The following is a 12,510-nucleotide window of genomic DNA, read 5'->3' on the forward strand; positions in this document are numbered from 1 at the left end:
AAAATCACAGAGTTGAGAAGTAACAGGACTGAGTTCCAAAGTCCTTTTCTGATTTACTTTATTACCTGGAGGCCCAATCCTGACCATGCTGTTAAATCACCTGGGATAACATTTGCTGAGAAGGTTCATCAAAGTGTGAAGGGGAGAACAGTCACCCAAACTGAATTAGATGGCTGCTGACCCTCAAAGTGCTGATATACCCTCTGGATTCAGTAGGACCAAAGGGGAGGAGATAAGATCCATCTTTCTTCTTCATCCACATTTACCCCATGTCCACCTCCCTGTGCTGACCAGCTGGCTTCTGTCCAGCCTCCACAAGCATGGCTGCTCTTCCATGGCTGCTGCCAAGAATCCCAAGTCCCTCCAGCAGAGGCAAGTCACAGGTCAGGGCCAGGTTTCTGAATGTGCTTTTTGTGGGGTGCTGGGAAGAGATGCAAACTAACAGGAAAAATAAAATCCAAACCATTGGGTCCTGAACAGATTTCTCAAATTCTTTATAAAATGTTTTGGGAGAATTTCCAATGTCCTTCCATCTCAGAGAGTAGGCTATATCTTCCTATGAGAAGATTCCTGTTAGGTACCCAAAACCCTCTGGCACCACATGAGTGGAAGACACACTCTGTCCTTAAGGGAGAGATGCACCTGCTCCTGTTGAGTTGGTTATTAAACTGTGACCACCATGCACAAGCACACCAAAGGCCAGTGATGCTATGGAGACAGAGTGTCTGCAAAACAGCCACCCTGGGTACCAGATGCCGAAAGCGCTGGCAGTGAGCTGTTATTCTTACAAGCAGCAACAGGGCTCCCAACAGGCCTAGAACAACAAAATTAATGGATTGGAAAGCAAGAACCTAATGTACGAGCTCACAAAATTCCCCAGACCAGCTGACTTGCCGTGCACAGTCAGTAAGTCACAGCTCGGGTTTGAGGTGCCCGGGACTTCTCAGAGGGTGGGAGGAGGCTAGAAGAGCATACAGGAGAAAAGACTACGGGTCAACTCATGCCGGGTTCCCCTGCGAGGCAAAATACCATTTTACACAAAGCTTCTTTGAACAAATAGTAAAACAAATAGTATTTACACAAACAGCCTCCCAAAAATATAAACTCTATAACGAGAGAGCAAAGAAGCAGAATTTTATCCAGCTCACCCACTTGACAGTTAAATCATTTTTTATTGAATTCAAGTTTCATGGCCCATTAGAGGCCTGAAGGGAGAATTCTCAGGGATGCTTTTGGACTAATGAGTGTTTTGCAAATTGTTTTTCTAACAAATTCGTTGTACTTTTTTTTTTCCCTGAGAATAGTAAGAACCTTTGGTTTATGGTATTTGGCTCTGCAGTTGAAAAGCAGCAGCAACTATTTTAATTGAAACATTTATTTTTATTATTAAGATGTTGGTGTTTTATATCTTCCTGATATATTTTTGAAACTGATATTAATATCCTGTCATCAGTCAAAAAGCACCTCCTACACTTGTCTTTTCACATTTTTCAAATACCTCTGACAAATGTTCTCTCACCTCCTCCATAAGGGTGTGGGCCTTCCTTTGTGGACCCAGCAACCCCAAAATATGAACTTACAGAGAGTGTCTATGCCATCTACTAACTTCCTTCTGCAAACTTCTCTCTCAGTGAGCAACAGCCCAGCATCCCCTAGAAGCCTTCTTCCTTGCCAGGTGGGATCCATGACCCAAACACCCAACCACCCAGCCCCAGAGATGGGCAAGTCTTACTAACCAGAGTCCTCCTTGGAACTTTTCCACAACAGCCACCAGAAAGGCAGGTGAGAAGGCAACTCCTATTCCCCATTGACCAACCAAGCTGCTAAGATGTGGTTGGGAGAAACCATCTACTCCCACCATGAAAAGAGTTACCTTAGCTAGAGAAAGTCACTAAAGTTTCAATTACATTTCTAGAATTTTTGGACACAGGAGCTAAAAATCATATGATTTGATCACTAGTGTGCAGTAGGTTTGTCACTTCTAATGAAAAGGTGACACAGGGTTGGTTAAGAGTAAGAGAATGGTGGGAGAAAAGAAAGATCAGCAAAGTCCTTATGAGCCATGCTATTTGGGTTTTGTCTTCATGACAGTGGGAAGCCATTTGGATCAGCTTAGCCAGATAGGAGATAAGGAAGCCGAATGGAAAGAAAGTCGTAGCAGAGCAAGAGTAGAGTGAGTAAGGCATGGGACAACTGCTACAGTCACCTCTACTAGAGACAGGGCCTGCAATACAGGAACACACGTGCCAGGAGAGACATGGGAACCATCTCAGATGCCTGGCGACTTGATGGATGACTCAATGGGAGAGAGAACAGGTGTTTTGTATTGGGTAATTGGTTGATAGTGGAGAGGATTTTTCCTGAAAAATTACAGTATAAAAGAGGTTTATAGGAGGCCATTATAGGTTCACATCAGATAATACTGAGTTTCAAACTGGTGGAGCATCCTAAAGCAAATATACAGTGTGTGGGTGAATATACCCAATCTTTGATGAATGAAGAAGAATTCTTCAAAATACTGTGTTCCCAATAATACCACCCAGTTCCCCTATGACCAGTAAAAGGAGGCAAGAAGACTCCACCTTAGCTCTATGTAGCACAAAGAAAACCCATTCCCTCCCACTCCTTCCTCCCTCCAACACTCATGTGATTACCACTACCATCTGGCTTGGAACCACCAGCACCTATCTCATCACACCTTCCCAGGTAACCTGAATTTCCAATTATCCCATAGTGCCCGACTTACCCCACAGCTCCATCCCATTCATCTCTTTATTCCCCCAAAGCTAAGTCATCTTCCAACTTCCACAGCTCCCACCATACTTTTTGGTCATCAAAATCCCCTATATTCTCAAATTTTTTCTGAATGTTTCTTTCTCTTTTTTGCTCCAACAACTCTTCAGTGCCAGTGGTATTTACACCCACAACCACAGTGACCTTCTTGCTATTCTACAAACAGGTCAAGCATACTCCTGCTTTTGGGATGCTCCATTTGCCACTCCTCCAGCCTTGGATGTTCCCTTCCATATATCTACATCCATCATCCATCATCTATTCATTCACATCCCCTCTCTCTCCCCATTCCTCTCCTTCCCCTTCTGGCCTTTCTCAAATGTCTTCTTTTCCAAAAGATTTTCCCTGGTCATGCAGGACAAGGTAACACCTCAGTCCTGCCTCCTTGACTTGTTTTATTTTTTCTAACAATTACTCTTTCAGGAAAGCAGGTACATAATTTGGATCTTTTTATCTAGTTCTTAGTCACATCCTCCTCTGGAAACCTGTCCTGAGTCCCATGTTAAGATGCCTCTATCAGACTGGCTGCATCTACAGGGAATGCTGGCCAAACACATTGCTCTTCCTAGGAGTGTAGGAGAACTGTATTCTGCCTGGTAATCCAAATGATACAGTTACAAATACTCTTTCAGTAACCTCTGATGGACAGGTATACTTGGGCACAAAAAAATCACCTTCTTCTAAGACTACTTCTGATAGCATCTAGAAGGAGTTGGAAAAAAAAGAAGTTGTACCCAAACCTTCTCTGAGGTCTGATATCTCTTAACTGGATTACCCAAAGAAGCCTGGCTTATGGAACACCAGAAGGTACCATCCTCATTCCTTTTGTACTCTACCCCTTGGTGACCCTCAGTAGCCACCAATATAGGACATACTGGGGAGATAGATGAGGAATCTCATTTCTATAATTTCTGCCCCTCCTCATATCCACGTAATTCCAGCCCTCACATCTCTTCTCTGGAGAGATGCAGCAACAACCATGGCCCTCATCTACTAACTACCTCACCTGAGTTTCCCCCTTGTAGGAGGTGAATCAGTAAGGGAGGGAGTAGGGCCAAGCATCCATCATGCCCACTCCTGCTGTCAGAGTCTCTTGAACAGCAGAGAAACCAAGAGCGCTTGCTTCCTCCTGTAATTCAGCACAGATCTTGTTCTCTTTTAAGGTTAAGTTGCTCCTGCTATGAAAATGATTAGTTAAATGGGTGTAGGTCATTCAAAACAGAAGAGTGAGCATGGACAGCTGAACATAGTTTTTACAAATTATTTCCATTAATGTTAAGAATAAATTTCCAGTTCACTATGCCTTTGGTGTCTCCGAGTTGACTCAGAAATTAGAAGTAGTATTAACTCTCATAGCAAATCTTCATGCCACCTCAGCACTGCATCACCCATAAGAGATCCCAGCAACCCAAGTGAGACTCTAGGAAGCTCAGGGCACCCACAGCAGGAACTTATTATAATCACCTTCAAAGCTTAGGCTGCCACACCTCAGTCTCCATCAAAGTGATGTGGGCAGAGGAGGACACAGTGGGCTAATGAAGAACCTGCCACCTGCTTCTCTGGAAGCCCTCCCCACGGTGGGCATTATGTTTCGGGTGGAAAGGAGAACAGTTCAGCCCAGAACTGGCCCCTCTTGAATCAACTCAATTTCAACTCCCAACCACTCCTAAGGCACTTGAGATTAGAAAATGATGGTGATTGTCTATTAATTGGCCTTTGTGCTAAGTCAATGGTGAACTGCTGGTGAGCCTGCTGGAAGAAAATTATACTTATTTTTACTTAGGGGCAAAATAGCTCTTTTCATCTGGTTTTAGGAGAAATAAAGAAATGAGAAATATTTCAAATGAATCAGTAGGAATAAAATAAGTAAGGTACAGGTAGGGGGTAAATGTTTTTGTATCTAGTTTAAATGCAATCCTTTATTAGAACTTCTTTTAATTATGAATTATTATTTCAGTTATTACTGGGGAAATGGCTGTCAATTGCTAAATTACCATGTTTCAGTCACTCCACTAAGAAGAAATTATTTGAACCAACAATGTTCAAACAAATTTTGCCTCTGACTGTCCCCTGGTATTGCTGCTAGCTTAGCAGATGCCAAACACAATACCATGATGCTGAAAAAATTTGGGGGTCTCCCTTCAAGGAAAACACTGTTTTCTTCCCAGGGACCAGGAGCCATAGATGCAAAATCACTTTAAATGTTAGCAAGGTCAGTCTTGTGGACAATAAACAGAAGTCTTGGCTAAAAATATCAAGCAGAACTTGACCCCTAGTTTTTAGGAGAAAAGCATGACTTTACTTTCTAAGGTAGGACTACTTAGGCATGCATTATTACACATGATTTTAGAAAAAAAAATGGGCATTTGATAGTGTCTTCACACAACCACACCTCACCTTCTAGGTCTTCATTGGATTCTGTCCAGTAGATTGCAAAGAAAAGAAAATCTACCTGCTCCAAGCAGGATCCTACAGTTGGAGGAAAGATGGTGTATTCGTCAGGTTTTACTACATGACCAAAATACCTAAGAAAATCAACTCAAAGAGTTGGAAAGATTTATTTTAGCTCATGACTTCAGAGGTTCAGTCCATAGTCAGCTGGCTTTATGGTTTCTGGGCCTGTGGTAAAATAGAATATCAAGGCAGAGGGTGTGTCCAAGCAACATTCTCACAGAAGACAGGAAGAGCATTCCAGGGCACTCCCCCAGGACCTACTTCCTCCAACTAGACCTCACTTCCTACAGTTTTCACTGCCTCCTAATAATGCCATCAGCTATGAATTCATCAATGGATTAAACCACAGATGAGGTCAGAGCCCTCATGATCCAGTCACTTCCCCAAAGTCCCACCTCTGAACACTGCTGCCCTGGGGACCAAGCCTTCCACACATGAACCTTCAGAAGACCTTCCAGTTACAAGCCATAACAGAGGGTGTTTCCCTTCTGGAACAGTGAGATATTCTCTAGTTCAAAAAGGAGAAGATTTAAGGAGCAATGAAGGAGATGGAGCACATTCCAGCGTAGGTCAAATTTAGGTTCAATCCTGACCTCTGGCAAGAAACTCAACCTCTCCAAGTTTCGTCTTCTGCCCAGGGAGTATTAGTTACTAATAATCTTCCAAATATTTGTCCCAAAGCTTCAGGTTGCTATGCACTTTGAGCCTCTTTATAGATGGAAGAACAGAGACCCAGAAAGGAAAACAAACTGCCAACACAACACAGAAAATTACTGGTCTAATCAGAATCAGAGGAATCCATAAAGCTCAGAGTCCTTTCCTCCTCCCTGGGAAACTCAAATTTCATGCTTCAGCTACAGGAAAAAAGCATATAAATTGCTTTGTTAATTGTTTCTTAAGTTGATTATACATTGAAATATCATTTGGGGTATAGTTCTTTAAGCAAAATAATATTATAAAGTTCATTTTCATGTGTGTCTTTCCCTTTTTTATGCTATGTCTCCTCATTTATTTAATCATTTCTTTTAAAGTTTTTATTAATGCAATGTATTTATACAAGATAGAGGGGTTCCTTATGACATAATCACATATGCAAGGGGTATAATTTGCTTCATTTCTGTCCCCATTATTTCCTTTTATTTCCATTTAATGTGACTACTAGAAAACTTAAAATTGCCTACATATGCTGTATTATATTTATATTGGATGATGCAAAAACTAACCCGTCATCTCATTTCCTCAGTTGTCTCAAAATGTCTTTTTTCAGTTACAGACTTTAAAAAGGCAGTGTAGTTTAGGAGAACTATAGTGATTTTCATATCCTATAAATGACCCCATGCTTCACTTTCTGTGATATCCTGTGGTCAATAAGATGAAGGAAAGTGAGTACAGTACCACAAACTATTTTGAGAAAGAAATAGAAAACCTACATTCACATAATTTTATTACAGCATATTACTATAATTATTATGAGCTATTATTGTTAATCTCTTACTATTCCTAAATTATAAATTGATTCACCATAAGTACATAATAATAGGAAAGAACATTGGATTAATGGATAGATGATAGATAGATAGATAGATAGATAGATAGATAGATAGATAGATAGATAGATAGATAGATAGAAGCTGGGTACCACAGCAGTTTCAGGCATCCACTGTGAGTCCTGTACTGTATCCCAGGATTAGAGAGACTGCTATATATTTCTACTAAAGAATCATTGTTTTGAATCATTAGTTGAAAAAATAATCATCCTATAGTAATACTGGATTGTATTTTTAGATGCTGTTTTGGAACCTTGAGCACCAGGCTCTCAGCTCTCACATTCTGTGTATCTTTCAGGGAAATTGTGATTTTCCGGTGGTGTGCGCCTATTTTCTTAACTAATCAATTTCATCAGTCTCTACTAATAACAGTATAAGAACCACCTTATTATAGATATTTCATTCTGCAAATATATATTCATCTATCTGAGCACTATTCTAAGACATAGGTATTTCAAGAATAAATAAGATGATTGAGATTCCTGCCATAATGGAATTTACAGTCGGGTAGAGAATGGCACTAGTTAGAATGTGATTAGCTGCAGGAAAACCTGATTCAAATAGGCTTAAATTTCAGGCAAATGTGCTTCTTCACATACTAACAAGCCCAGAGGGACAGTGACTCCAGCTGTGAGTTCCACAAGTCTGTGCTGTTTCTCTGAGGTTCTCTTGGTTCTGCCCAGCTTCACGGGACACCTAAGTCTGGCTGCTTGGTGAGAGGCCCATTTTGCTACACACACACCATCTCCATTCCTCTTCCTCAGTTCTCAATTTAGCATCCCCACATCTGGCTCTAAGCCCTTCTCCTTGGTCTTTCCTTGACTTTCACATTCATAGAGAATCATCTTCCTATTTGGAAAGTCAGATTCAGTCATACCATTTCTCTTATTTCTCTGAAGTTTTACACTTCCCTCTGTCTAGTCATGCCAGAGCTCCTTACTTGCCAGAGAAGATGGCTTTGGGAATGCCTGATGCAGGGCCAGTACTGGATTCAGGACTCTGTTTCCAGGCAACTCAAAAGTCTGATGAGGATACCAAAGGACTTAAAATTAGCATACTACAGTGACACAGCCACATCAATGTATACAGCAGCTCAATTCACAATAGCTAGATTGTGGAACCAACCTAGATGTCCTTCAACAGATGAATGTATAAAGAAACTGTGGTATAAATACACAATGGAATATTATTCAGCCATAAAGAAGAAGAATATTATGGTATTTGCAGATAAATGGATGGAACTGAAGAATATCATACTAAGTGAAATAATCCAATTCCAAAAAACCAAAGGTCAAATATTTTCCCTGATAAGTGGATGATGATATATAATGGGGGTGGGGGTGGGGTAAGAGAAAAATGGAGGAACCTTAGATTACATAGAGGGAAATGAGAGGGAGGGGCGGCAGGGGTATGAAAACTGGTGGAATGAAATAGACATCAATACCCTATGTACATATATGGTTACACGAATGGTATGAATCTACATCGTGTACAACCATAGAAACAAAAAGTTATACCCATTTGGGTACAGTGAATCAAAATGCAGCCTGTAAAACTAAAAAAATAATAATAATAAATAAAAAAGAAAAAAAAAGGCCGATGAGGAAGGACATTCTTGGCAGTGACGACTAACAGCAATAATAAGGCTCCTGGTAAGCAGGCACCAAATCCGTGTCAACTCTTTGCATACATTTTCTCATTGTTATGGTTTGGATATGATTGGAGCCAAAGATTCACTTGTTAGATACTAGATTCCCAGTATGGTAACATGATAGATGACGGAACCTTTAAGAGGTGGAAGCTAGTGGGAGGTAATTAGGTCATGGGGGCACCTCCCTTGGAAGGAAATAACAGTCACTCAGGAGTGAATTAAGTCCCTCAAGAGTGGGCTGTTTTAGAAAGAGAAAACTTGGCCGGTCCTCAGACTCTGGCTTCCTGTCTTTCCATGTGATCTCTCCCACTCACATACTCTCTTTGCCATGATGTTGTGATATAGCCAGAAGTCACTAACTAGAGCCTAGCAGATGTTGACACCATGAACTAAATAAACCTCTCCTTTTACATTACCCAAGAGCTGGTATTTTGTTACAGCAACACAAAATGGACTAAGATACAGCATCAGTCTTTTAAGTAAGTACAGTATTCCTACCCCTTTTATAGTACAGAAATTGAGACCTGCTGAGGAGAAATGGTTTCCATAGAGTCACAGAGTTGGCATGTGACTAAGCCTAGCTCCTAACTTGGCTATCCAAGCCTTATGTTGGTGTCTTGCTCCTGTGCTTGGTTCTTCCTATCATGTCAGATGGGCATCAGACAGAGGAAGGAATGTGGTTTTAGTCACCCCTGCCCTCCCTGTGCCTAGTACAGAGATTGATGCATTCTGGGGAGCCATCAAAACTTGTGGGATGAACATGTGTTAGAAAACAAGCAACCTGTAGAGGGCAATGGATATTTTTAGCAAAGTGAAGAAGAAATGCAAGTTGGGCCCAGATTGTAAGGGCTTTACATGTCTTGGTGAAAATAAGAATTTATTTCTGTAAACAAAGGGAAGGCACTGCAGCTTTTTAACTAATGAATCCTGTTTTCAACAGCTGCACCCTGAATCTGCTATCAAGAATCTTAGGGAAAAAAATGTGAAAGGGAGACTCTCCCAGCAGCTTCATTCCTTGTTAACATTCTCTGTGAATGCTCCTTCTCAAGCAAGACATGAAATTACCGATTTTTGCTCTATCTTCTCTGATTTGCACAGAGCTGCCCTTTTGAGATCCACAAATGTGCAATTGTCATGCTGCCATTAAGTCTTCCAAAATATTGATTTCAAATGTGAATTCCCATCCTCACCAATTACCTTCTAAAGAAGAAGTGTGTCAGGGGGAAAAAAAGGCTATTCCCCATCCTTTGCTCTGAATCCAATGCCACTTATAAATGTAATGTGTTAGGTTTAGAAACAGATGTGTTTCAATTTAAACTTTGGAGGTGGGAAAACTGAGACCCACTGCATTCAGAGAACAATAACACTTAGGGCCCACAGGACTGGCCTCATTTTATCTTATGAAAAGGACTCTCCTGATTCATATACACACACTCTCTCTTACTCTCTCTCTTTGCCTCCTTTTTTCATTTTTCATTTTGAGTTGGGGTCTCACCATGTTGCTCAGACTGGTCTCAAACTCTTGGGCTCAAATGGTCCTCCCACCTCAGCTCTCTAAGAAGCCAGGACTGCACCTCACCCAGTGTTAGTCAGTTTTGCATAACTGTAACAAAATACCTGAGAAAAATTTAAAAGAGAAAGGATTTATTTTGACTCACGGTTTTGGAGTTCTCATGATCAGCTGGATCTATTGCTTTGGGCTTGAGGTAAGAGAACATCATGACAGAAGGTCATAGTGGTAGAAACCTGCTAACCTTGTGACAGTAGGAAAGCAGAGAGGACAGGCCAGGAACATGATATTTTCAGCAAGGTCATATCACCAAGGACCCACTCCCTCCAACTAGATTCTACCTCCTACAATTTCCACCATCTCTCAGTATCCAGTCAGCTATGACTCTTCAATGGATTCATCCATTGATAAGATCAGAGCCCTCGTGATCCAGTCCCTTCCCATTCCCCCCTCTAGACATTGCTACACTAGAGACAACACCTTCAACACAGGAGTCTTTGGGAGATACTTCATATCCAAACCATAACATCCAACAAGCTTACTATCTCTTAACTCCATGGAATGTGAGCAAGTCAATCCCACAACTTTTGTTAAAACTATTTGGGAAAAAAAAAAAAAAAAGTGGCCTCTTTTCATTAGCACAGTGTAGAGCTGACAGCAGCCTTGTTCATCATCCCAGGGGACCTAATGGGGAAAAAAAGAGCCAATAAATGGGGAAAATGAGGTCATTTCTAATGACACCCCCTTGGAACTCGCTGCATCTGAAGCCAGATCAAGTACAACTTGAAGCTGCTGGGCCCACACCTGCTTTGTTCAGTTCACACCCTTCTCTGTCTCTCTGTGATCTGTAATGCATGTGTTTGGCATATTCTGGTGTTGTTTAATAATCTGCCTACAAAGAAGTCTGTGCAGGAATCCCGAGCCATTGAGCAGGGTGCAGCTTTTGATCTGCTCATTATGGAAGGTGAAACGAAAAGATGAAAGGACGCAAAGGAACTGAGGAGATGGAAGCGTTGGTCAGAACAGGGGTCTGCAACCAACGGGCAGAGCTTCACACTTCACAGTGCTGCTGGCTGTCTCTCTCAAATGCAAATATGATGCTGTTTCTTTTTTGCTTAAAGCCCTCCCAGGGCTCCTATGACCCACAGCACAAGTTCTCAGCTGCTACCTTGGGATGTGCTGCTTTGTTGCCATCACCTATGAGGTGTGCTACAAATAATTCATTAAGAGAAATTAAAATTTAAAAAGAGATTTCTGTTTATAAGGTGAAGGAACTCTCCCTAAGAGAGCATGATTCTATCACTTCATGTTCTTAGGTAGGAAGAAGTAAGGACAAACTCTGGAGTTCAGGACACTGCATCAGACCCCAATGTGACCAGGGGAAGCAGAGTGGATGTGAATATAGCTCTCACAGCGTGGCTGTAAGTGTGACTGAGACTGCTGACCCAGAGGATGTCTCTGTGGGTCCTCATCAGGGTTACAAGACCCTCTGGGCTCCAGCACCCACACTGTTGAACAACCTCTCTGCCCTTCTCAGTACGCTCCAGTAAATCCACACTCTTCTGGTCCCCTCCACTTTCCCCGCCTCTCATGTCTTGGCTCCTCCACTGTTCCTAGCATTCAGAAACCCAAGTGCCCTTTCTTGCCAGTTCACACTTGAAGATACAGCCGTGGAACCTTCCAGAGTGCTGGCACCACAGACTTAGCTCCTTTGACTCCTCACATTCCCAGTTCTCTGATGTGTCTGCCTACTCAGTGCAGGCTCCTCTGTGGGCTCTTCCTTTTCTATCTTACCCATCATCTTTGAAGCACCCTGGGGCTTGCTCCTGAGTTTCTAAGCCTTCCTCTTCATCTACACTCACTAGGTGTTCCTAGGTAACCTCATCCCTCGTATGACAAGTTCCAGATCTATATCTATAAGCATCAACTTTCTCTAGAGCCCCACATTTCAATATGGCAACCCCCAGACACGTGTGGCTATTGAGCCCTTGAAATGTGATTAGGTTGAATGGAGGTGCACTTAAAGTGTAAAATATGCACCACAATTTGAAGAAATAGTATCAAAAGATGTAAAATATCTCATTAGTTGTTTTATATTGTGTTGTGGTTTGGGTGTGAAGTGTCCCCTCTGCCAAAGGTTCATGTATGAGACAATGCAAGAGGGTTTGGAGGAAAAATTATTGAGTTATGAGAATCTTAACCCAATCAGTAAATTAATCACCTTATGGAATTAGTTGAGTGGTAACTGAAGGCAGGTTGGGTGTGGCTGGATGAGGTGAGGCATTGGGGGGCATGACTTTGAGGTATATATTTTGAATCTGGTGAGTGGAGTCTTTCTCTCTGCTTCCAGATCACCATATAAGCTGCTTCTCTCCACCACATTCTTCCACCATGATGTTCTACCTCACCTTGAACCCTGAGTAATGGAGCTAGCTATGTATGAACTGAAACCTCTGAAACTGTGATCTCCTGAACTTTTCTCCTCTAAAATGGTTCTTGTCAGGTCATTTAGTCACAGCAGCTAAAAAACTGATTTAAAACACCTTGATTGCATG

The sequence above is a fragment of the Sciurus vulgaris genome, assembly GCF_902686455.1.
Source record: "Sciurus vulgaris genome assembly, chromosome: 3".
In the NCBI taxonomy this organism is placed as follows: domain Eukaryota; kingdom Metazoa; phylum Chordata; class Mammalia; order Rodentia; family Sciuridae; genus Sciurus; species Sciurus vulgaris.